This window comes from Triturus cristatus, chromosome 12, assembly GCF_964204655.1.
Source record: "Triturus cristatus chromosome 12, aTriCri1.1, whole genome shotgun sequence".
NCBI classification, from domain to species: Eukaryota; Metazoa; Chordata; class Amphibia; order Caudata; family Salamandridae; genus Triturus; species Triturus cristatus.
Window position 1 is genome coordinate 24947211 of NC_140595.1, and position 26434 is coordinate 24973644.

The window sequence follows — 26434 nt, forward strand, 5'->3', positions numbered from 1 at the left end:
CAAAGAATGCGGCAAGAAAATGCAAATTATGTGGCATAATGCGGCACATTTTGTGATGGTATCACTTCATTCGTTTGTCATTTGTTTACACAGTAACACTATCAGGGCTGGGGTTTCATCTCATTAGAACTAGTCTGACATCCAAAATACAACAATAAGCAACAGAAAGGTGACCAGCCAACTTTTGCGAAGAGCCTGCCGCTGCGCAGCAACATGTGCTGCCACTTTTTCAGTAACTTGTGGTCCCTGTAAATTCGAAACACATTTTTGGGGTTGAAATCTGCAGATTATGCAGCAGATGATGGATTATGTGGCAAAAGGGGTAAATCCATAATTATGCGGAAAAAGCCAGGCCAGCAAAATCTCTTAATTCCACTGCCCCTACATAAGGAAATGCTTTGTCAGGCTTCACTGGAGGGCTGTCTGAAGACCACATAGCTACTGGTTTTAGATAGTTCCTTGTGAAGCAGAAACCACGCCTGAAGGGGGCGGGGCACTCCAAAAAATAAAACCTTTATTCACATTAGGCAGAGGAAATTAGCCAAAAAAATGATATCACTTCTTCATTTAAAATAAGTAGTTACCATGACAGATAAGAACAAATCAAAAATATACATTAGGCTTAAAACATGCGGGTAGGCGTAGAACAGACATATGATTTCAGTAAATGGGATTTAAAAAGGTTTGTGCGGCTGTGCTCCAAGAAGTAAAACTTACTGTGGGTGAGAATGAGTCCTAAGGTGTGAGACAAACACCAAATGAGTGAGACTGTAGCCAGTAGTGAAACTGACACCAAATGAGGAAGACTGCAGGAAAGTGTGAGACGGTGAAAAGATGTGTGAGGTTGTGCAACTTAGTGAGACTGTGCAGCAAAGTGTGAGACAGAATCCAAATGAGCGAGACTATGAGGCGACTAGTAAAACTGACAACAAGTGAGTGAGACTGCAGGAAAGTGTGAGACACTCCACAAATGGGTGCGGTTGGGCTACAGACGTGAAATGTACGAGTGAGAGTGTGCTTCAGTGCAGGAGACTCACGACCAAAAGGAGGGCCTCTGTAAGCAGCTGTCTCTTTATAGAGTGCACCATAAAGAGGTACGCTGTGCTTAGAGTCCAGGTATGCCTTATGAGTGGACGGGGCTTGCTCTACCAATCCCAAGGTGCTCTCTTAGGGGCCAGTGTGGTCGAGCATCCTTAGGCTCATCAGAGAGGAGTGTTAGACATTTGTTGTACACACACACAGTCAATAACCGATGCTCGCACTCAAAAAGGAGATCAACAGACACCAATATGGAAAAGTAACAGGTATCTTTATATATATTTTCAACCCGAAAACGTTGTCATCAACCAAGTATGTTTTTGTAATAGACTTGTTACAGTTGTAGCACAGTTAACTAACAGTGCATTTTTACACTTAATGCTTTCCTATGAAATAGAAAAACCATTTACTACACACATATACTTGCAAGATGTTTCTGTGGGACCCCTTTCGGTCGTGAGGTGGTAGGGGGGCAAATACCAAAGTTCTACCAGCAGATTGGTTGTATCTGCCCAGGTGAGTCCCGGTGCAGAGGTGCTGGACAGGTTAGGAGCCTTGTGGGATTATTAATACGAGATTTCTGATACCCAATATCTTTGGTTTCAGTGAAGCCATCGTGTAGCTGGAGAACTCGCAATTACCAGTGTCCAGCACTGGCTTCCCTGCTCACTTGTAATATCTAGGAATCGGCGTAGACATCACAGTGGTATATCTGCTCATGCAGATATGTACACACGTGTAGTATAGTGCATCCTCAGGGCTGTGAGGTCTGCTGTAGGGGCGACTTCCCTATACTGCTTGCAGTGTTTGCAGGCATGGCAGACAGGAAGTGTGCCATGTTGTGTCTTTACTTTTGTCTGCACCATGTCACACAGCCTGCAATGGCAGTTTGCATGAGTGTGCTGAGGGTCCCTCAGGGTGGCACAATACATACAACAGCTCCTAGAGACCCTCTTTAGTACCCATGCTCTGGGTACCTGGGGTACCATTTACTTAGGACTTACAGGGGGTGCAAAAGGTATTTCCAATTGGGGGAACAATTGTACAGTTTTAGGGAAAGAGATCTGGTACTGGGGACCTGGATAGCTGGAGTCAGTCACTCGGGCAGCTTAATGTAATACATATGCTAACATGCATGAGGCTTTTTTAATGGCAAATACAAATATACCTTATAAAACAGGTAGGCGTCCGTTTCAATTTACATATCTCTTCATATAATGGTGCGCCTCGAGGCTTCCATTGCAGATTAGTTTGGTTTTAAATGGTGCAATAGCGGAGCTGCTGCGCTCTAATGATATTTTGACAGCTTTTGTAATGCGTGTTACATTTTATAGTGAATGGAGGCGCGATTCTGAGGTTAATCCATGTGTCAGCGTCTTATAAAGCCAGTAGCGCAAGAATCTGAATTTTTGAAAGTAATAGAATCTGCCGAGAGCCCGCGGCAATCTCTTCCCAGCACAAAGAAAGCAAATATATTCTCACAATACATAACCTCCTCTATTTAATGCTAATCTAATAAGCATTACGCTGCAGTGAAACTCTCCCAAGGCGTTTATTTTTATAACGTGCCCAAGATCACACAGAGGACTGAACACGTGACCTTGCAGTAAGCAGTGCTGTGTGTGCCTCAGGAAGACGCTTTATTGATACTAGAGGCAGGGGCAGGTTAACTGGTTAGCCACGTTGAGTCGCTCCACCTGCACGACCCACAGGGCCATCTTTCGCAAGGACCCTACCTTCATCCTTGTACAGCTGATAATATACTCACAAAGAGACCCCCCTTCAGCTGTAGAATGGTACCAGGGCTCACCACCCCTCCCTACAAGAGGAAATGTGTGGGTGGACTGTCCTCTTCCGTGCAGAGCTGTGGAGTCTGTCCTAGCAAAGATGAGAACCACACAAGACCATGTGGGGTACTGGAGTACAGGAGGCAGTACAGAACTGGGCCTCCCCAACAGATGATGAAAGATTGCACCAGCCAAGAGACAGAACCATTGTTTTTCTTTAGCGTACATACCCAGGTTCTGAGGGTTACTGGGTTACCCCATTATCTTTAATGGCAGTGCACAGCACAGGCAGGGCACTGACACAGGCGCGGTGCGTCCGTTGGGGCGTTGCCCCCCCGCACCCGCCCGCAGCTCCCTCCTCGGTGTCTCTGAACTTAGTTTACTTAAGTTCAGAGACGCCGAGGGTGGGGAGAACTGACAATGCATGTCAGTCCGCATGACGTCGGACCGTGGGCTGTCCGGCGTCATGTTGACTGACATGCATTGTCACAAGCCAGGGACAGGCAGCACTGCAGCACGAGTGCGCATGAGTGGGCATGGAGAGTCATTTTTAGCCCGTGCCCAGTCATGCGTACTTGTGTTTTTACTGCCTTGCGCATGCCCATTAGGAGCCCCTCGGTCTCCTAATGGGCAGGCGGCGGGCATAGCGTAAGCTGTGCCCTCAACCAATCCTGGCGCTGCAGCAGCGCCAGGATTGGCTGAGGGGTTGCCACTCTAATGCTGACGTGGTGTTCCGGTTTGAAGGGGGCAGAGGCGCCAACGCGGACCAGGAGCAGAGGCGGTCAGGTAAGTTTTTGTTTTTATTTTAATTCAGTTCTCCCGCTGCTGGTGGTAGGGTTGGGGTGGTGTTTAGGGTTAGGTGGTAGAGTTGGGGTGGTGTTTAGGGTTGAAATTTGCTAGGGTTCCCGGAGTCTAGGGCTCAGGGCCCGATTCAGGTTCGTGCATAATGGTGTTGGGAAGGTTTTAGGGTGGTTTTGCAAAATTCCATCCAGATTTGGCTGATTTTGGGGTGTTTTTGTGGGTTTGCGGGGGGCTTGTGTTTGGGTGAAAAGTCGTACCCCTTCCAGTGGATGGATTTGTGTAATTCTTGCTGAGATTCTTGGGAATGGCTGGAACTAGTGTCCCAGGGAGTTTGAAGATGATCAAAGTAGTGGAAGTGCGAAAAAAAGAGCATTTTTTGTGAAGGCCCGGATTGCAATGTTATCCAATGGGCGGTGTTGGGGTGCGTGGAGAAGTGTTTTTTAGGGGGTTCCAGTGGATCGACAGGAACGGGGCTGCTGCGAGTGGCAGGGAGGTGGAATTGATGGGTGTGCAGGAAGTTTGGGAGGAATCGATCGATGGGAAGTTTTTTTTTTGGCATAGTCGCGGAAGGGAAAGAGCTGCCATAGAAGCCCATGTTAAACGTGAGTTTTGCATGTTTCCTCCAGCACTTTTACGCCCCGCCATTTTCAAATGTCACCAGCCGCCCCTGCACTGACAGCACAAGGAGGGCACTTACAGCACAGGCGGGGCACTGACAGCACAGGCGGGGCAGTGACAGCACAGAACTAGGAACATAACACCCGACCTAGAACTGGAACCAGATCTCCCCCAGAGAACGATCGCACCAGGGCATGCACCGCGATATCTCACTGTTTGCCCCGTTCTGTACATAGATGAGCAGTCTCCGGCACACACATACAATGCTAACCCTTCCAGATGGGCAATACTGCATTCACAAACTTGTCCTGCCAATTTCATAGCTGTGTATTATGCTTGTTAAGAAAATGTTTCCAAATTATGCTATTATGCCATGTCGATAGGGGTGAGTGGAACTCGCAGAGTTTCACTCTGCGCTATTCCGTGAAGCTTCACCAATGGGCAGAAAATGTGCACGTCACGCTGTTCGCTCTGCAATTTAGCGCGGGTAGGGCGAGTAGTGCTGAAAAATCAGCGCGAACAGCATCAAGCAGTGCGCGAGGGCACACGGTCGGCCATTCGAGTTGATTTTGCTGTAGCTCACGTAGAAAATCTACTCGAGAAGCATCCACAGCAACCACCCGTGTTAAAAAATCACGCTAGGGGACGCCAAATCTCGCTCGCCAGCTCGCATTTGCTGGAGCCTTGCTGGGAAATAAAACCCGCCATGGGACGATTGGTGGAGTTTGGCTGGAACGCTGTGTTACAAGAGTCACGCGGAGTCACCAAACTCTGCCGATTCCGCAGCTGAATGAAACTTTCTGCCCACCCCTGGTCATAGAGTTACGCTCCAATCGCAGCAAAGATTTAGCAGCAGGCGATGCGAACACTGCAACGACTGGGACGTTAGCAGCCGCTGTTAGTGGTGCTGTATTTTTTGTGTTACTTTTTTTTAAACATTTCCAAGCGCAGATTTGAGTGCGTGAAACTCTAATCTGCGCTTGGAAATGAGTCAGCCGGGGCCCAATCCCTGTAAGTGACCCCGCCCCCACCATTGTGAAGAGAGGCCCCTGAATCTCTCCTATCTCATACATATTCATTGGTCTTGGGCTGGAATGGGCCACCTGAAGGCATGGGCTGAAAGGTGCCACCTGTAGGCCCCCTGAAAGCTTGGGCTCAAAGGGGCACCCTGAAGGCTTGGACCCCTCTTGGGTCGCTGGGGCCTGTGTTACGGCTCTGGCGCTGCCTTTTCACACTAACCAGTGATAGGTCATAGTGCACCTGTCCTGGGCCCCTCCCTCTCCGTCTTTGCAAGAGATTGCTTCGGGCCGCGCTCGAGGCAGCGCCTGGACGCCATCTGTTGGGGTGATCAAGGCGCATTTTCCAACACAGCCCTGCTAGTGTCCGCAGAAACACTCATCTGTGCCTCGGGACAAGACAATAACTTCCCTTCTCCAGCCATACTTTATTTTGACCTTGTCGCGTTATCCAATAGGAAAGAAGCCATCCCCCTCCCCTTGAAAGACAGCGGATTAATGGGTGGATGTGGGCCGCCTTAGTCACCCGCCTCTTCTGCGGCTGTCGAGCGGCACGCGGAGAAACTAATGGCGTCCAATCAACTCCTCGAATTAAAATATTGATTGCAGCTGCGCGCGCGGCAGCCTAAGTGTTAGGAATGTGTTTCACTTTACTGAGAGATAAGCAGCAGTACTGATAGACCCGGGCCTCGGCTGTGAGGCAGCGGTCCCCTAAGCATGGTGTGACTTCAGACGCGTCGTGTGATCCTGGGCGCAGCCGCCGTTACAAGATCTGGCACTACACCACCAAAAATTTTACAAACACATTGTATCCTCTGGGCGTCAGAGAAGGCTTCTAAGCACCTCTATATCTATCAACAAAGGCCTAGGGCTTAGAAGGTAGGGTAATTTCTTGTTAGCTGTGGATCAAATCCTATTACTTTAGGTATATGATACTCCCCGTTTTTTGGGAAAAGGGTAGTCACCCACTACGCTAGCCACCTTCAATTTTAAAATGAGAGTTTTACCTGTGGCAATCCCCTTGACAAACCTCAAGGTGCATGAATACACATAGACTACACCGGGTGTTTTTTCAAATACAAATAGTAAAAGAAATATGAAAAAATGTGAAAGGGACGAGATGGCACCTCACGTGCGCACCACCAATTGAGCCTGCTGATTGGTACTCATCAGCTCTGCCCACTTTTATCATCATTGGTTGCCATCACGCTCCAAAAAGTAATGAAGAAAGTGTCCAAAAATAATCCAAAGCTGTTAAGGTACGTGGTGAAGAAATCACATACCAAAAACGACTGAATAGTGAAGATAAAAGGTTGAGGAGGATGCAACCTCAATAGGTTCAAACTTTATTATTCCTTTGACGTGCACCCAAATCAACAATTAAAAAGGTTGCTTAATATGCATACCGTTATATAGTGCCAACATGTTTCATCGCCCAATCTTTTTATGGCGATTTCGTCAGGGCAGCTCCAGTCGCTTGGCACAGACACAGGACACTGTTAGAGTTTTTTCTTCGGGGACCTTAGTGAGCCATGGCCTCGCGTACCAGCTCGCTCCAATAGGTCTTACGCGGGCGGAGAGAAGGAGCTCCGTGAGGCTTTGGGTGATTCGCATTACAGCTGAGTGCGGAATCACTGCGAGGACTCACTTAAGGAGTCCGCGTAAGACCTATTGGAGCGAGCTGGTACGCGAGGCCATGGCTCACTAAGGTCCCCGAACAAAAAACTCTAACAGTGTCCTGTGTCTGTGCCAAGCGACTGGAGCTGCCCTGACGAAATCGCCATAAAAAGATTGGGCGATGAAACATGTTGGCACTATATAACGGTATGCATATTAAGCAACCTTTTTAATTGTTGATTTGGGTGCACGTCAAAGGAATAATAAAGTTTGAACCTTTTGAGGTTGCATCCTCCTCAACCTTTTATCTTCACTATTCAGTCGTTTTTGGTATGTGATTTCTTCACCACGTACCTTAACAGCTTTGGTTTATTTTTGGACACTTTCTTCATTACTTTTTGGAGCGTGATGGCAACCAATGATGATAAAAGTGGGCAGAGCTGATGAGTACCAATCAGCAGGCTCAATTGGTGGTGCGCACGTGAGGTGCCATCTCGTCCCTTTCACATTTTTTCATATTTCTTTTACTATTTGTATTTGAAAAAACACCCGGTGTAGTCTATGTGTATTCATGCACCTTGAGGTTTGTCAAGGGGATTGCCACAGGTAAAACTCTCATTTTAAAATTGAAGGTGGCTAGCGTAGTGGGTGACTACCCTTTTCCCAAAAAACGGGGAGTATCATATACCTAAAGTAATAGGATTTGATCCACAGCTAATATGAAATTACCCTACCTTCTAAGCCCTAGGCCTTTGTTGATAGATATGGATTGAGAGGAGGGCGGCCTAGGTTCTTTTTCCCTCTGTAGCTCCTTATTGCGTATATATTTCTAAGCGCCTCTGACAATTGCAAAGCAGAGACAACCAGCAGCAGCGCAGAGCCCGTGACCATCCAGGCGTTTTTCGATGGTGGTGGGGGTGGAAGTACCACATGAAACCCATCGTGCTCCTTTTTGTCAGAGAAAGCTCTTCAAGTCTGCTTGGAAAGTTCGGCTCCGAATACATTTTTAGGGGTCCGAGATCTCACTTCTCCTCTTTAACGCTTAAATAAATGTCCTTGTCGGCGACATCACCAAGAAACAAAGGGGCAAATGTCCTGCACTGAGAGTCGGGTCCAAGACGCTGTTAAGAAAGGGACGCCCCCCAACCAAACCAACATTTAGGGGTGCCAAAAATACATCGGGCGGTGGAGGAGGGATGGTTGATGGGACAGGGATTGCTAAAACCCGTCCAGTAGGTCAAAGAGTTCCTTCAGTTTCTTGGCTGCCAAACTCTGGAAGGCGCTCCCTCTAAATCACGGTTGCATTGTAATGTAATGTAAACAGCATTTATAAAGCGCTCTATCACCCCACGGGTATCCTGGCGCTGAAGAGGGATAAAAGAAAATCAGCCCGGGCACACTAAAAAAAGGAGGCCCACATTTGCATATTGCCTTTCCATAAAACACTGCTTCGGCGAAGTTTTATAAAAAGGAGGGGAGGGGCGTCTCTGACAGACGAATGTTTTCATAACTTTATTTAGCTAAAAAAAATGCAGGGATTAGTTCACACTGGGGAAACACACCTGAAAACAAGTGAGGCCAGATTTCCTCAGGCCCCCTACCCCCGCTCAATATGCATATATTAATGGACCGGCCCAGCAAGAGAAAGGGAGCGACACCTCTTCCGTTGATAAAAGGGAGGTAATTGATGCCCATCTACCTCCAAAAGGCCACTCACGCACTTACTGGGCCGCTGGCCGTATCCGAACAACACAGAAACCGCCCCCCAGGCTGGCCAAAAAAGCAGCCCACAGCTGGAACTTGGATACCGGCCCCTCGGCCATTGCCCGAGTGCCCGTGTTATGTGCTCTAAATCTTAGACTAGAAGAACCCTCTGAAGTTTTAGTCAGGAAAAATTTGAAAACTTGTGTTTTTTAGACAATCCTTAGGTCACAAGTCTGCATCTAGTTGGCTCTCTCACCAGGCTTTCAAATTAATCCGGAGCAGGGACGATCCGAATTGGAGCAACCAAGCACTTTACAAATCTCGAACATAACATGAGAAGGCCCGGTGCACGCTGCGCAAAGATGTTCTGCCCCAACATTCACAGGAAAAAACATTTGAAATGCAATAGGCCTCACATTACTGATAGTTTGAGATGTTGGCATTGCTAATGATAATGCAACGCCAATAGCTCAAACTTTCAGTAATACGAGAACTATTGCATTGCAAATGTTTTTTTCTGTTTATTTATTTTTTAAGCAATCGCGGAACCCGCGCTTTAGCTGAAGCTGTTTAAAGCTAAAACGGGGGAGCCGTGATCGAAAGAAAAGTAAAGAAATTGAAAAAAAGGCATACAGCTGCAATTATTTCTATTTATTTACTTTTGTTGCAATGGCAGCACCCACGGTTGTTTAAAGCTAAAGCGTGGGTGCCGCGATTGCTTCAAAAGTAAAGAAATAGAAAAAAGGCATGGGGACGCACATTTTTTCCCATTTATTTACTTTTGAAGCAATCGTGCCACCTGCGCATCAGACTAAGATGTTTAAAGCGGGGCGTGCCACCATTGTAAGAAAAGTAACGAAATATGAAAAAAGGCATGCGACCGAGTTCGGAGTGTTGCAAATAGCAAAGAAAATGCTCAGCCGCCATTATTGCAGCTGAGGCGTGCCGCACTGGTTTAATTAAACAAAAAAAGTGTCGAGCAACAGGAGGCAGGAGAAAATGATTTAACAAAATGGTGCTCCGAGGTTGTAATTTCAACATGTAGAGTAAAAACATATCTAACAGGGGCAGTCCGCATGGGAGGTCACAACAAGAGAAAAGGCAGTAATGAGGGACTACTAAGCCTATTGACCAATGAAAAGCCACCATTTACAAAGGACAGTAACAAGAGCCAATTAAAAAGATAGGCAAAAAGTGGGTGGAGCTTCATGCCCATAGCCTGCATACTGCAAAAACAACAATTGATGGACAGAATGCAGAACAAGGTCATACATTCACCCCAGTCCAGAGATCTGGGCCTATTTCCATCGTTTTTTTGCTCCCCATGCCATTCCAGTTTGGACCCAGCCATATGCAAATCAGTCTTGACCCTGCACCCAATGGGAACAGTCCAGCCCAAACTGCCAGGCCAGGTCCTTATTGAAAAAAGACATACTACCAGTCCCGCACCCATTCACTCTCCAGAGAACAAAATACGGTAAACTCAGGGTACTCTGACCCCCCCCATTATGGGGCTCAGCATCAAACTAACCTGGTCTGGGATGATTGTACGGGCTCGAGCTTGGCACACACACACTGAATAGCTCTCTGTATCTCAGGAGGACGTTGAGGGTGGCAATAACTAACCTTGCAAGGATCGACTTGGGTGGGATTATGATCCATCGTGGCATTCAATATTTGGCAACTTGATTAGGGGTACCTGATGGGGGGAGGGGTGTCGGGGGGAGTCGGTTGTTGTTGACTGCTACTTGTAAGCTATAAGGGCCTAAAAGTATATCACAATATGTTTTACACTCAGATTGTGTTTACTGTATGTACTTGCTCGAAAAACATTTTTTAAAAAAATGTATTATATGTATTTGCTGACTTGTTCTTTTTAACCTATTTATTATGTTGTCTTGCTTGCTTGTCATTTTTATTCACTCGCTTGACATTTGTTATCAATTTCCAGTACACTATTTATGGTATTTTACATTTTCTTACAGTTTCTGTTTTATCTTTATAGTAAGAATAATAAAATGTGTTTAAAATACAAAAATATTTTTTTTTAAAACTAACTTGTCCACCCAGAGACTCTTCTACACCTCCCAAACCTGAAGGGAAAGTAACTCAAACCGAGTGCCCAGTCTAAAGTCAACTGGACGGCGTCAGAGGGTGGATGTCTCTAGAGAGACTCTCCCCCCGGAGAGAGATGTGCGGGCTCCAGCAGCTGTCACTCAGATCCTGGAATAATTACTTCAGAGGAGGTGGGACTGACCCCCCACCCCCACTAATAGACTGAGTAACAGATCCTCTAAGAGTCTGTGGTACAAGCCCGATGGTCAGTGGCCCCTGTCGCATTGAGATGCTCTTGCACTAGATAAAATAGGTGGATCAGTAAACATTGGCACCTCTCAGCAGAGGGGCCAAGCCTGAGGACTCACTGACCCCTGACCTCAGAGCCAGAAGGCTTCACCAACTCAAGACCCTACTGAGGCTGACTGGAGCAGGTGTGTAGCAAGGGTGTCTGTGGGTCTGAACAGCCAGAGCTAGTATAAGACAGCCACCGCTGAGGTACAGTCTGCCCCCGCACCTCATGCCCCGGTGTCACTGCACATACTCTTCTATTCATAGGTAACTGGAGTGACCTCCAGCACCCAGACAGCTCCTCTAGCAGACCAGGCTGTGTTGCCATCTTCTGGGGGCACCTCTGAGTGCACACTCACTTAAAATGAAACAACTTTTAAATATCACTAAATTCATAAAGTGAAAACTGAGTTCTGTGTAGGTAGACTAATAAAATGTGTACAGGGGGCAGGGCTGGACTGAGAACAAAAACCGTCCCTCGCAAAGTGCTCGGCCGGCCCCCCGGGGGGTTGGGGGTGCTGCCGAGCTCTTTGCCAGGGCCGGTTTTCGGCCGATTTTGTTACAGGGCCGATTTTGCAGCTATGCTGCAAAAACGGCCCTGTAACAAAAATGGCCCCCACCCGTGCGGCCCACCAGGAGATTGCCCGGTACCCGCTACGGCCAGTCCGGCCCTGCAGGAGGGGCTGGACAGCATCTTGATAGGCGCTCCGATACAGCATCCGTTTCTAACAGGATGGCCAATACCCTCTAGGTCATTACGGGCACAGTTCCAGGCCTGTACTTCTGTGTGATAGCCTAGTGCATTCTGGGCATTGTAGTGATGTTTTGTGCAAAGCTCCTTGAGAAAAGTGTCCATGCCCAGCTATGCAATCAAATTGATCAATTCCAACTCTTAGACCAACACCAATCTGGCTTCCGTCAGGGCCACAGCACTGCATCGGCCCTAACTCACAGAGCTGATGACGCGCTACAAATGCTTCATCAAAATGAACCCTGCCTTCTAATCCACCTGGACCTTTCATCAGCATTCGATACCATCAACCATGACAGCCTCCTTCAACTACTGCAACACTGGATGAGACTTTCTGGTCTGGTCCTGGACTGGTTTGTCTGCTTCCTCCACAATAGATCCCAAAGAATAAAGATTAACCACTCGCTATCCAACCCCACGCCGGTCACTTTAGGTGTTCCGCAGGGTTCCACATCAACACCCACTCTCTTTAACTTGTTCATGGAGCCGTTAACTGAAATCATCAAACATCAATTATCACAAGTACGCTGACGACACCCAACTTTATCCGACACTCTCCTCCCGTGAAGATGTTAGGTCTCTTAACTCAACCCTACAAAAACTCAAAAAAGGTTGACCTGCAACCACCTCAAACTAAATACTCTTAAAACAGAATTCCTGTTAATGGCACCCTCCAAACAATCACTTAACATGGCCGAATGGATGAAACATTCAACAGCCCTAAATTGCATTCCACACGTCATCGATTCCAGGAAATCATTGGGAATAATGCTCAGCAAGAATTTGAACATACAGGAACACATCAGCTCGGCCACCAGGGGAGCTAATTTTCAAATGCGCATCTTAAGAAATTCTTTAACCCTTCCTCCCTCTCAATGACTTCAAATCAGTTGTTCAACCCCTCCAGGATGGACTATGGAAATGTAACCCTTTGTGCCATTCTAGATCAAAGTGGGGCCTTCTAAGAGAAACCCTTCACTCAGCAACAAGGCTCATTACTAGTTCTAAACATAATAACCACATCACACCGGATTTGAAATCACTAAACTGGCTCCCTTTTGAGGCAAGAATTCAGTTAAAAAGTGCATGCATGACACACAAAGCCTTACATTTCAACACCCCGAGGTACACTGCACAAAAACTGGAGCTATCTGGTGGTGGGAGAACCTCAAGAAGCACGACGTCCCTACTACTAAAACCGCACAAATTTAAGAAGAAGAAAACCTACAATCGGGCCTTCTCTGGCATTGCCCTGAGAATATGGGATGCTCTACCTTCTGAACTCAGAGTTTACCCTTCACTTGTAGCTTTCAAAGACAAGTGAAAGTACCAATGATGAACAAACTCCTGCTCTAGCTCCCAGGATCGATGGCACCGATAATGCCCACGGTCCTCACCTGCAGTCGGTTGCCTGTCACTGTGGCTTGTTCTGTTTCCCCTTTTGGTCAAGAGGGAGTCTTGCACCCCACCTTGGTACTCCTTCTTCCTATCTTGTTTGTGTGACAGCTATCATCACTTACGATTATCTGCTGTAGCGGTTTCTCTCAAACTGAGCTTCAGTAAAGTGCTCTGGCACCCACCTGAGTCATGTTTGTGCTATATAAAACTCTAAATAAATGAAACTAATTAGACAAACACACCTGAAAACAGTGATTTGTAGGTGAAAAGTGCGAACCAGCGTCAGTGTCGATGATGGCCTGGAGTGAGGCGGTCACCGGGGCTTATAACAAAGGAATGTACCTTCGATGCCTACACCGCCTTCTCCTACATTGTTTCAGCCCTGGAGCAGAACTGCGGAGGGTCTGGGGCAGTGGAAGCAGGCCATGTGTGCCCCCGCTTGCATCAGGACCCCCTTTACACCGACATTCAAGCCGGAACAGGGGTGTAGGTATAGTGCATTTCACTATTACCCCTTGATTGGTAGTAATAATGGAATATTTCACATTCCCCGAGATGCGCCCTCACGTTGGTAGTGGTCCGAGCAATCAATAACATTGTCGAACACTTTCCCCCTCTCTCTCCCTGCTCACGGAAGTTGAAGCGTGAAAATACAACACACACACTCGGGCCTGATTCACAAACTGCCTACATACTCGTGGCGGAGGCACTGGAGTCACGGGGGTCTCTGCACTCTCTCCACACTTGGGGCAGAAATATAATTTTCATTGAGGAGATTATGCCCAAGTGCAGAGACTTCCAAACGAGTGTGGAGCCGCCACCCGAGTGCGGAGGCCTCCACACGAGTGCAGGGCTTCCACATGAGTGCGGAGACTTCCACACAAGTGCAGAGGCACTAGTGCGGAGGCTTCCACACAAGTGTGGAGGCTTCCACAAGTGTGCAGAGGATTCCACACGAGTGCAGAGTTTTCCACAAGAGTACAGGGCTTCCACAAGAGTGCAGGGCTTCCACAAGAGTGCAGGGCTTCCACAAGAGTGCAGGGCTTCCACAAGAGTGCAGGGCTTCCACAAGAGTGCAGGGCTTCCACAAGAGTGCAGGGCTTCCACAAGAGTGCAGGGCTTCCACAAGAGTGCAGGGCTTCCACAAGAGTGCAGGGCTTCCACACGAGTGCAGGGCTTCCACAAGAGTGCAGGGCTTCCACACGAGTGCAGGGCTTCCACACGAGTGCAGGGCTTCCACACGAGTGCAGGGCTTCCACACGAGTGCAGGGCTTCCACACGAGTGCAGGGCTTCCACACGAGTGCAGGGCTTCCACACAAGTGCAGGGCTTCCACACAAGTGCAGGGCTTCCACACAAGTGTAGGGCTTCCACACGAGTGCGGGGCTTCCACACGAGTGCGGGGCTTCCACACAAGTGCGGGGCTTCCACCCCGAGTGCGGAGGCTTCCACACGAGTGCAGGGCTTCCACATGAGTGCGGAGACTTCCACACAAGTGCGGAGTTTTCCACACAAGTGTGGAGGCTTCCACACGAGTGCAGCGGCTTCCACACGAGTGCGGAGTTTTCCACAAGAGTGCGGAGTTTTCCACAAGAGTACAGGGCTTCCACAAGAGTGCAGGGCTTCCACAAGAGTGCAGGGCTTCCACAAGAGTGCAGGGCTTCCACAAGAGTGCAGGGCTTCCACAAGAGTGCAGGGCTTCCACAAGAGTGCAGGGCTTCCACAAGAGTGCAGGGCTTCCACACGAGTGCAGGGCTTCCACAAGAGTGCAGGGCTTCCACAAGAGTGCAGGGCTTCCACACGAGTGCAGGGCTTCCACAAGAGTGCAGGGCTTCCACACGAGTGCAGGGCTTCCACACGAGTGCAGGGCTTCCACACGAGTGCAGGGCTTCCACACGAGTGCAGGGCTTCCACACGAGTGCAGGGCTTCCACACGAGTGCAGGGCTTCCACACAAGTGCAGGGCTTCCACACAAGTGCAGGGCTTCCACACAAGTGTAGGGCTTCCACACGAGTGCGGGGCTTCCACACGAGTGCGGGGCTTCCACACAAGTGCGGGGCTTCCACCCCGAGTGCGGAGGCTTCCACACGAGTGCAGGGCTTCCACATGAGTGCGGAGACTTCCACACAAGTGCGGAGTTTTCCACACAAGTGTGGAGGCTTCCACACGAGTGCAGCGGCTTCCACACGAGTGCGGAGTTTTCCACAAGAGTACGGAGTTTTCCACAAGAGTACAGGGCTTCCACAAGAGTGCAGGGCTTCCACACGAGTGCAGGGCTTCGAGTGCAGGGCTTCGAGTGCAGGGCTTCCACACGAGTGCCGGGCTTCCACACGAGTGCAGGGCTTCCACACGAGTGCCGGGCTTCCACACGAGTGCCGGGCTTCCACACGAGTGCAGGGCTTCCACACGAGTGCAGGGCTTCCACCCGAGTGCGGAGGCTTCCACACGAGTGCAGGGCTTCCACACGAGTGCAGGGCTTCCACACGAGTGCAGGGCTTCCACACGAGTGCAGGGCTTCCACACAAGTGTGGCCCTCCACCATGAGTGCAGAGGCTCCCCCACGAGTGCAGAGGCCCTCTGTGAATCAGGCTCTGAGAGTTTTAGTATACACGGAGAGAAGAGCTGTGTAAAAGTTGCACAGCACATGCACCGATGATTGTGAACCATGACGTGTGCACACTTTCATAAATTTGGCCAAACGTCTCTCGTCTGCCTCCTCCTTGCAATTTTTGGTAGACTTTCCTTTGTCTCTTCCTATCTGCTCTGTCTCCCTCTCCGTGTCTCTTCCTTTCCTCGTCTGCCACTCTGCCTCTCTCTGCTAGCCCTGTAAGTTCACTTATTCATTGGGGAGTGGTTCACACGTTGGGGTGGGAGTAATTCTCATAATTTACCTTTGTGTAAGTATACATTTTGGGAAAATTAGGTGAACTACCTCATAATTACGTGAAATGCACACCTGTCATTTAGCACTATATTTTATCAAGAAATGTGTCCTCAAGTCAACGTATAATGCGAGGACTCAATTCACACAAAAAATAGCGTGAAAATCACACACTGGCAGATGAAATGTAGCGCCTGAAGTCTGTGAGCATGCATCTCACAGCACCGTAGCTCACACTGATCATTTCCCACTTCAGTGAAGGATCCCTGAAGAAAAACTCAATTTCTGCTCACCCACTCCATGATGAAAGAGTGCACCCGCTATCGAGCAAGAGCCGGCTCGTGAAAGGACAAGAGCCCCTCGACGCGTTCCGCACGGGGTAGCGATGAGGTGTGGTGGAGTTTTAAGTATGAGACCCTGACTCACCCACACCGTGTGATCCTCGGCCACGAACAGCAGTTAATTCTCCTCTACCTCCGCTGCCTCATTCCCCATAGGCGGAAGTGCCTAGAAACAGGCTGAACATCGCTATTAAGCACTACATGAAAACTCACCACACTTGATAGCAGGATGCTTGAGTCAGACATAGAGCGCGTCTGCAATACGCGTGCTTAGCAATTCAATAAAGCTTTACTCGACAAGTTAGTCATAAAAACACATAAAATAATACAACAAATACATAAAACCACAATAAAATCTTAAAATGTACAACTTGTATAGTAGCCAAAGTGTCACAACCAATTAACATGATTAAGTACAGTGTTTTTTTTATTATAAGCATTAAAATAAATGGAGAAAGAGTGAGTTACCTGCAGGGAAGACACTGATAGAGGGACACGCTGATGAGGGGCTGGTCAACTAAGAATGGAGCTTATTGACAACACAGTTCGTTGATATTCACAATTTAAACCAATGTTAAATAAAATTAAGATCATTAATTCCTGCAGCTCTAGCTCTGATCATCCACCTCAGAAGCTTCGCAAAGCCACAGGTGTACGCTAGATTTGGGTCTGATCCAGTGCTTAATTTGTAAAATATTAAGTGCCAGGGCTCTCACCCGGAGGCCATTGCTGCTTGCACCACCCATCGCCCCTGTCATCGCTGCCAAAACAACTACTGACCCTCTCTCTCGCATGTAAATGCAACACCTGAGATTACTCCTGGTCCCCAAAGCTAAAGGAATGGCTGGGGAGGCAGGTGTTAGCACTATTTTAGTATATATTGTAATCCTAAACAACGGTTGTGCTGCTCATCTCTAAATTAGATGAGCAGCGCCACCATGACCGTTCTAAGTATGGTATTGACAATTAGCTGTTGGTGCCGAGCACCAGAAAACAATTAAGTGCCGGTGCTGAGCACCGGAAAGCACTGGCTCAAATTAAGCACTGGTCTGATCCCAGAATCCTCAGTGCAGTCCAGCTACTGCGTGTCCCTTAAGCCTACAGAGCCTAACTATCGCTTCATCAGATCGAGACCCTCTGTCTTTAGCGGCTGTCTATTTGCTAATGCTGTCTATTAGACCCTCTGGAATCGTGTCTCTAAATGTTGGTCACTCTTCTATCACCTTGGATGTGTGCCATTATCTAGCAAACTCTCACCTCATATGTTCATTGCGTGCCAGTTTTACTGTATTCTATCAAGATCATGTGAAGCGCTCCGACACCTTCGGGTCTAGCAAGCGCTATATAAAACTTATATAAATACATATATAATGGGGCTTGATCCATTTCTGCCGGGGAGCAATGTACACCGGGCAATCAAAAAAACATGTGGCCAATGGTTTCTTTAAAAGTCTAACAAGTAGTGCACAATAGGTCGCCATTTAGGGTCTATTTACTGGTAAATGTTTTTAAGGGAAGGGTGCCAAGTCCAACCCTAAATTTGAAGTACATTTTCCTATCCAAGAGGGCGGTGTATGCTTAGCACAGGCTCTGGAGAAGGATGGTATTAAAAGATATCTGCTGTGGCTCTTGAGGTGGTCGTGCAGTCCTCATGTGTTCTCTGGACATGTGAAGACCGCGGACAGAATGTAATATTCGAATCACATTTGAGGTGTAAGGCCTGTCAGTCAATGGTGATAGAACTATGTCTGGGAAAAATTGTTAATTATGCTTATTTTTATGAGGAATGAATTTTACATCATTTTTTGCTTGCAGGAGATTGGTTTGAGCAGAAAATGATTTGCCAGAAGACATTTTCTTCTCTTACCAGTCTCCTGATGGTTCCTCATTGAATTTTTTACACAAGGTACAACCTGGGTGAAAATTTCATGAGAATCAGAAACACATGTATAGAGATACACAGCACTGGCTGCACTAACAACGGTGAATAATAAAGACTTTTAACTCAAGTGAGAGTTATCATGCACTTCATTTACCACAATGCACCTGGGCAAATTGTGTGGTGGTGTGCTAGGGAGTGTGCTTCCTCACACTTATGTGATTGGTTCCAAAGCAGAATTCCCATTACTGGCCAGGAACAACAAAATAACAAGTACAAAAACCTGGTTCAGTGACAGGAACCTTGCCTTCAAATCCCAACTTTCACTGAAGGCTAAAGCACCTGGATTTCCCCCGAACACCATCCTCACCCTCAAAGAACACACTGCCAGGGAAACAAAGATGGCCTGGTACCATCCCTCTCTTCTGAAGAAAGTAAAGCTACTCCTTCCAGAAAGCAACTTCAGAACTGCTGTTAAACTCTTGAACTCTCACATCTGGATGATGGTAACGCCCATTCCACTGCTTCCCAGACTCCACACTGGCACCCCTAGAAAGAATCCTACACTCTGCAGCACGTCTCATGCGGGCTTGAAGAACCATGACCACCTCGCCTCCACCCTGATGGAACATCATTGGCTGCCCTTTCCAGCCTTCATCCTCATCCTGCTTCACCATTTAGAAAAGCCATCACGACCAGCACCGCCATCTCTGGTGGTTCTCAGCACAGAAGCGTCACCTCTTTAAAGAAGACTAGATCACGATGCATGAGCAGTCCACAAACCACTTGCCTCTTCTATACCTCGTTGAGCGCTCCGCTGCCCTTTGGTTAGGTTCCCACTATAGAAATACCACATACATGCTTACATATATACACAATAAAACATGCTTTTTTATAGCACCTTATACTACACTTATACAGTTTCGAAGTGCTGTAAATTATATATGATGCAAAATAATGCATGATACTACAGCCAATTTAGCAAAATTCCACAGAGAGACACCCTACGAGGCACGCCCCTCAATGAACTCAAAAAGTTTTCGATTTGGTGATGGCGGCCAATTTCCAACAAATCACTGTTGATTTGAATCCCAGGGGCTAGCCTCCTAGCTGGCATGGATTCATCACCAATCAGTCCGTGTTGACCAACCAATCCTCTTTAACCAACCAATCCTCGTTGATATAAATCCCACGGGTCAATCTCCAACTTGGCATGGATTTGTGGCCAACCAATCCTCGCTATTCTGAACCCCATGTGCAGACCCCCAAATAAGATCCTCTGATCCAAAGCCTTTAAACGACCACCCACCCCAACAGGTTCCTCTGGACTCAACGCCCTTGGGCAATTACAAGTTATCCCCAAAGATTCCTAATTCTGAAGTTCATCCCAACTTCCTCCAGCTACATCTTCAATCCGTGGGCACCATCGATTGCCAATGCCCACCTCATCTGTAAACAAGCCAATCTTTCAGACACCCAACGTTCCAGCAGTGGCTTTGAAAGCCCTATCAACTTGATGCTGCCTCAACGAACTACTAAGAGCAATATTTCAGGTCACGTCCCTTGCGTTGCAGCAAGAAAAAGAGGATGAAATAAATGAGTTTATGGTAGATGTGTTTTAGCAGCGGGATGCTTGGCTGGCATGAGCAGACTAACGGTCATGTAGCCGTGCGAGTCAGAAAAGCTACCACTGGTCCACTTGGCTGCAATGATCCAGGGGCAGGAGGCGAGCCAATCTGCTATCTTTTCACAGATCAGTTTCCAGCACTGAACTGGTGGCACAAAAGAGGCGCACACTCTCTCTTCCCCAGCCCCTTTCCCCTGATGGATGGTGCTGTACATAGTGTACCCGCATTCATAGATGGTCCCACCTGGGCAGCAGTAGGACGACCTCTAGCTTCTGCCTGTACGGCACCTCGTATTGCCTACATCATGGCAGAGCAGCGCTACCTCTTGAGCTCGATGGCAGCTTTGCATACAGAAAACGATTTACCACCATCACTTAAGTTACCACCAAATACTTCCAAGAGCACATAAAACATGTGTCTGGTGTGAAGATAAGCTCCCTCCACTCTGACTTCTATTCATTGCCTAAAACACGCTGGAGTCCATGGGTGGTCAGAGCTTTGCAGTGAGTGAGCCCAACTCTGGAACAGAATCCCCTCCATCCCTTCCAATTTCCAGCTGCCCCTTGACACTACATAATAATGTAAAAGCCCACTTTTTAGGTCTAGCTGACAGGGCAGGTATCTGCATGACCTATTGTTACCAATTCTTTAAAATATACACTTGTCATAAAAATTTGCCCCAACATCTCTGCACTTCAGCTGTAACATGTAGAAAGTCCCTTTTCTAGCCGTGAGCTGATTGACCATGTAAATATGCTATAAACACATGGAAGAGGCTTCTAGGAGCTACCAGGTCTCCACTTGTGAGTGCACAATTCCAAACCTAGAGACTCTGGCATCCCTGGAAAGCTGGCAGGCCCACGAGGCTGGGACTAAATGAATACAAGGCCCTTATTAGTTTGTGTTAATTATGGTCTCATTAAAATATAAATACATTTCAGAGATGTCTGCATTTGTGCCATAAACAAGCCGTCGTCGGCTGGAAGATAAGTTATATTTTCGTGAAAGGTAATTAGTTTACAAATGTAAGTAAGACGCTTGCACAAGGGAGTTAATTCACCAATTATGATTTCCGCGCGTATACAGGCGGCGGATGGGGCTTTGGAAATAAATTCTCCCATCTAAAGCTCATGCACAGATATTCCCTTGGCAAGAATCCTATTCCGATGGCCCTAATTGCTAATACCTACGAGAATAATTAAACCAAACACAAATGCCATAATTAAAATGCCTCATTGATGTCAGACCCAGTTCCGCTTACATTTGCTCTATTTCCATTGGATCTTGCAAATTTTGTTTCCGGCCTGCAAGTTTTCAATAAAGTGGTTTTCGTCATTGCTTCCTAGCGGCAGCTTTGCTTTGAATGCTCGCACCCTTGGTTGTCACTCATACACCAGCGCACACAAATGTCCCACCCTCCATGCTTTAACACTTCCTGTTCCTGTGGGACATGCAGGGGGGATGAAGGACAGGACTGACGGAGGCCCTGTGCAACAAACCCAAGCGGAAAATTCACAAGGCTAATTAAAAAGTCAGAAGTATCCGCTCATCAGACATTTCTAGGACACAAGGAAAACTCCAGATTTTTGTGTGCATGCATAGTAATTCATTTAAGTAGTTAGACTCCAACGAGAGCTAGTGCCTCTCTACGCTTGAGTTCAGGGAGTGCCTGACAATCTACATTACTCACTGGTGTAACGAAAAATGAGCGGGCCTCCCTTCAAGGTACGTGCAGTGCCGATGGGGGCCCCCTGGAGTTTGGGGGCCCCCGCACGCGGGGGCTGCGGGGGCCTGTGTTACGCCCCTTACATTACTACATGAATTTTTTGTCTTTTTTTCTCCACAAAGAAAATATTCCTTCCCCAGTCCCCCATAAGATAGGCCTACCTTTTTAGGCGTGGAGTTCCTAGCACAGACAGCAGAATCTCCGCAGTCGTAAACTTACTATTAACTCGTAGTTTGTGAATATCAAAAAAATAGTAACCTTACTCAAATGTGCGAGTTTAGCTTTGTGAATCTGGATCTCTGTGTATTACATTTTAGCCGGAGGTTTAGTGGGCAAAAATATGGTCTTTCCAAACTTGATGAGCTGCAAACATTAGGAGGTTCGTCCATATCCCTCGGCGGATTAAACACTTTATCCCACCTGCCCCTAACTCACAGTCTTGCAGGCATAGTGGGAAAGCAAAACTTCAATTACCAGAATGCAAAGAGGTGGGCCTGTACCTCTCTCAGACCACAAAGGAAACACCTTAAGAGCTCTGATGTAAAAAAAAATTCAAACTGAGAATGGCTTTGGTCACATATTTGTCATCAGAGAGGGCGCCCGATTGACCTCCAGACTCTGGAACATAATGACCCTGGGTGAAGCTGAGGTGAGTAGTGCCAAGAGGCAGATGAGAGAGTGATCTACAGATAAAAGGGGAATATAGTCTGTGACAGGGTCCTTTAGACTTGGGCATGAACCCAACAGCATTGACAGGCCATGATAACAGCAAAACGTAGCGAAAACCAAACAATTAAAGATACTATCAGGTCCACTTGAGGTGGACAGAGTGTGAATGCTCCCACCAACACTGACCCAGGCCAACCCACTGGCATCAACTGGCATTAAATGAGGGAGCAATTCTACAACACTACAATATTTGCAATCATGGAATACGTGTGACCGCACCTTCTCTCTTACCCAAATCGGGAACCTGCCATTGGGGCAGGTGCTACACTTGCTTGCAAGGGGTTAAATAAAGGCTGTGCTCTCTATCTGCAATTCTTGTTGAAATGTGCCCGTTCCAAGATGGCCGCTTCCTGACGTGATTGAAAGAAAAGCTCTGACGATCACGGCTCAAAGTCAGTAGCCATCTTGGTTGAAAAACGAGGAGCCTGGTGCAGCAGCTGTCTGTGTGCGTTATTGAATGTGGGGCGGAGGGAGGGCTGCCTGTGGGGGAACAGAAGCATGTGGGGTCCTGGGGCCAGTTGAGGTCAGAGGGCACCTACGTCGGCATCAAAGAACGCCATTAGCCAGCCCATATGAGATCATCAAATGCATGTATCCCCCGGCCTCCTGTCTGCCACCCCTGCCCACTGTTCCAAGTCATTTGGCAATCTTGACGTGTGACAGATGGCCTCTTGCATTCAAGTATTGACACCGCACTGATTAAGTCGTCCCTGTCTTCCAGAAGCTTCATTTTATTTACATTTTCTTTTACTTACAATTTTCCTTTTACTCGTCAGTCAGTTTTGTTTGCTTTGGGTCAGTCTTAAGAATGCATGCGTTTGGAAATCAGAATTAACAAGCATTATCAGTCCTGACTAAACTGCTTTAAACAAAGCCTGCTGCAGTGAAAACAAGCCTTTGCAATACAATAGGTCTCGCATTTGCGAGAGTTTAAGCGATTGGCATTGTAAATGACAATGCCTTTTATTTATCTGTTTTGATAATTAACAAACAAAAGGCAGTGCCATTTACAATGCCAAGAGCTCAAACTCTTGTAAATGTGAGACCTAGTTCACTTCAAAGGAGCGGCCACCATTGTCCCGGGCTGCTTGGAATGTGAGAGCGCACGTCACGCTGAATGTGGCAGGAAAGCTTGTCGTGCCTGCAGTAGGAGAAACTCATTAAAGAAAATAGTGCTTACAGAGTAAATAAGACATAACGTGTAACAACTGAAGTAAAAGGGGCAGCCCTCATGGGAGGTTACAAATGAAGACGAGGCGGTACTAATGAGAGACTAACAAGTCTATTAATGAATCGGAAGCCAGCATTTACAAAGAGCAATAACACAAGCCAATGAAAAATATGGGCGGAGCTTCTAGGCCGTACTTGAGGACAGCATGCCTCACAGAGCAGCGCAGGCGCTGCCCAAGCTTGACCTAAACACTGAAACCTGCTTTCTGTAAGTAATATATCCATTGTTAGAGCATCAAATGTGTGAGTATTCAGTGTATTTTAACACTGAATAATCAATGATGTAGGAGGAGGCATGATGCAGCCAATAGCATGAGGGGAGAGAGCAGCATGATGCACCCAATGGCCAATAGCATGAGGGGAGAGAGAAGCATGATGCACCCAATGGCCAATAGCATGAGGGGAGAGAGAAGCATGATGCGGCCAACGGCCAATAGCATGAGGGGAGAAAGAAGCATGATGCACCCAATGACCAATAGCATGAGGCAACAGAAACAAACTCCTCTGGGCAGAGTCAAAATTCACTCTGTGTAGATTTAAAGAACTGTTAACAACAGGTCCACAGACTGCATGCTGCCACGCCAGACCTAAAAAGCACAGCAAGGTGGTTTGTGTGAAGCTCTGTCCACAGAGGCTACTGAACAGCAGACAGGGGCTTGTTTCCTTTGACCTCCTGGGTATTAGGGTCTCCAGCCGTCCCCTAGTGTATACTGCTGGACTGCTCTCCTGTGCAAGCCCACACTTTATTTGAATTAATATAGTGCTTTGAGATCTATTGGAAGTGCTTGTGTTCAGACGGTCACCATTCTTTGTAATGTATGGTATTGTAATTGCAGTTATATAGTGCTTACTACCCCTGAGGAGGCTTTGAAGCCCTTTATGGCAGGAAGCACGTGATCCTGCACCCCAAAGTTAGTAGCCAACCCAGTGGTTGTTGATTATTGTTGGACATTTGCTGGTCATTGGGTTAGTCAGTCTTGTGCTCCAAGGAAACAGTGTGAAGCAATTCCCTCGGGTTCTAGAGATGGATTGAGTTTAAAAATCTAATTATTGGAATGAGGGTACACAAACGGGGAAAGATGATGAAATAAACGTAGTCCTGACCCCCTCCAGTCTAATATGGCGCCCTCTGAGACACGTCCTCTCTATCACCCAGCAATCATCGACTCTCGTACAGTGATGAAGCTGGAGGTGATGGTGGGACAGACTACTCCAAGCCAGGCCGCCAGAAAAACAGGACGAGGTGTCGTAAGAGACTAGTCTACTCTACTAGAGAATCCTTCCAATGAAGAGACCTCCAGAACTGGAGCAACTAAACACAGAGGGCCCCTGAAGGCAAAGTTGGGGTGTGGGAGAGGGGAAATCGAGAACTAGGGAAACCCCGTCAACCCCTTAAACCTTTATTATACCAGTAGGCCAAACAAACATTGTCCCATACAATGAAAAATGAAGAGCCCAAAAGGAGACCTCAAAATTCAACACATTATATATTTATGAAATCACCAATACAATTTGAAATTTACTTTCCTATAAACATGTTCATATGCTTTCTCTCAATGTCATGCTATAAGAAATATACATTGGTGCACAATTGTCACACTAATTCACTGCCACCCCCTTCCACCCTACACAACCACAGTCTCACCGCACAGACATTTACTCACAGACATCCCATCTCTCTCGTGGCACCTGTTAAATGACAATCAGGAACCTAAAGGACTAGGCAATGCAATGAACAACAACCTGGATAAATTCCAACACATGACAGTATTCAGCATACATTTCTAAACGGTTGTACTTTGCTGATTAAACTATCACGTCAAAAACCAAAACAGAAACAACAATAACATAGGAATGTTGTACTCTTCAGTATCTGTCCAAACATCTGTAGGAGCTGACTGATCAATCATAAATGCCAATAAGAGCTCCTTGAGGTGTCAATAACATGTCAAACATCTCTCAGAACTGGGCACAATACACGAGGCGAGGTTTCCAGAACTGGACACAATACACCAGACGAGTCCTCCAGAACTGGATACAGTACACCAGACGAGGCCTCTAGAACTGGACACAGTACACCAGACGAGGCTTCCAGAACTGGACATGGTACACCAGATGAGGCCTCCAGAACTGGATACAGTACACCAGACGAGGCCTCTAGAACTGGACACAGTACACCAGACGAGGCCTCCAGAACTGGACACAGTACACCAGACGAGGTCTCCAGAACTGGTCAATGTACACCAGATGAGGCCTCCAGAACTGGTCACTGTACACAGACGAGGCCTCCAGGACTGGATACAGTACACCAGACGAGGCCTCTAGAACTGGACACAGTACACCAGACGAGGCTTCCAGAACTGGACATGGTACACCAGACGAGGCCTCCAGAACTGGATACAGTACACCAGACGAGGCCTCTAGAACTGGACACAGTACACCAGACGAGGCCTCCAGAACTAGACACAGCACACCACACAAGGCCTCTAGAACAGGACACAATACTCTAGATGAGGCCTCCAGAACTAGACACAGCACACCAGACGAGGCCCCCAGAACTGGACACAGTACACCAGACGAGGCCTCCAGAACTAGACACAGCACACCACACAAGGCCTCCAGAACAGGACACAATACTCTAGATGAGGCCTCCAGAACTAGACACAGCACACCAGACGAGGCTTCCAGAACTGGACACAGTACACCAGATGAGGCCTCCAGAACTGGTCACTGTACACCAGCCAAGGCCTCTAGAACTGGACTGAGACGAGACCCTCTGCAACTGAACACAATACTCCAGCTGTGGCCCATAGACCACGTCCCAGTACTACCTGCGAGACGTCCTAGCACAGAACACAATACTGCAGGTGAGGCCTCTTCAAAAGGGTGTAGTGCTCAACATAATCTCTCAAGACAGATACAGGCGACGACTACAGCCAGGACAC

At 47.5% G+C, this 26434-nt stretch overlaps 1 protein-coding gene across 3 annotated transcripts in view; it reads right to left on the bottom strand.

Annotated features, from left to right (window-relative positions):
- NCAN (neurocan) overlaps window positions 1–26434 on the bottom strand; it is a 359920-nt gene that overhangs the window by 272702 nt on the left and 60784 nt on the right. The window lies entirely within an intron of this gene.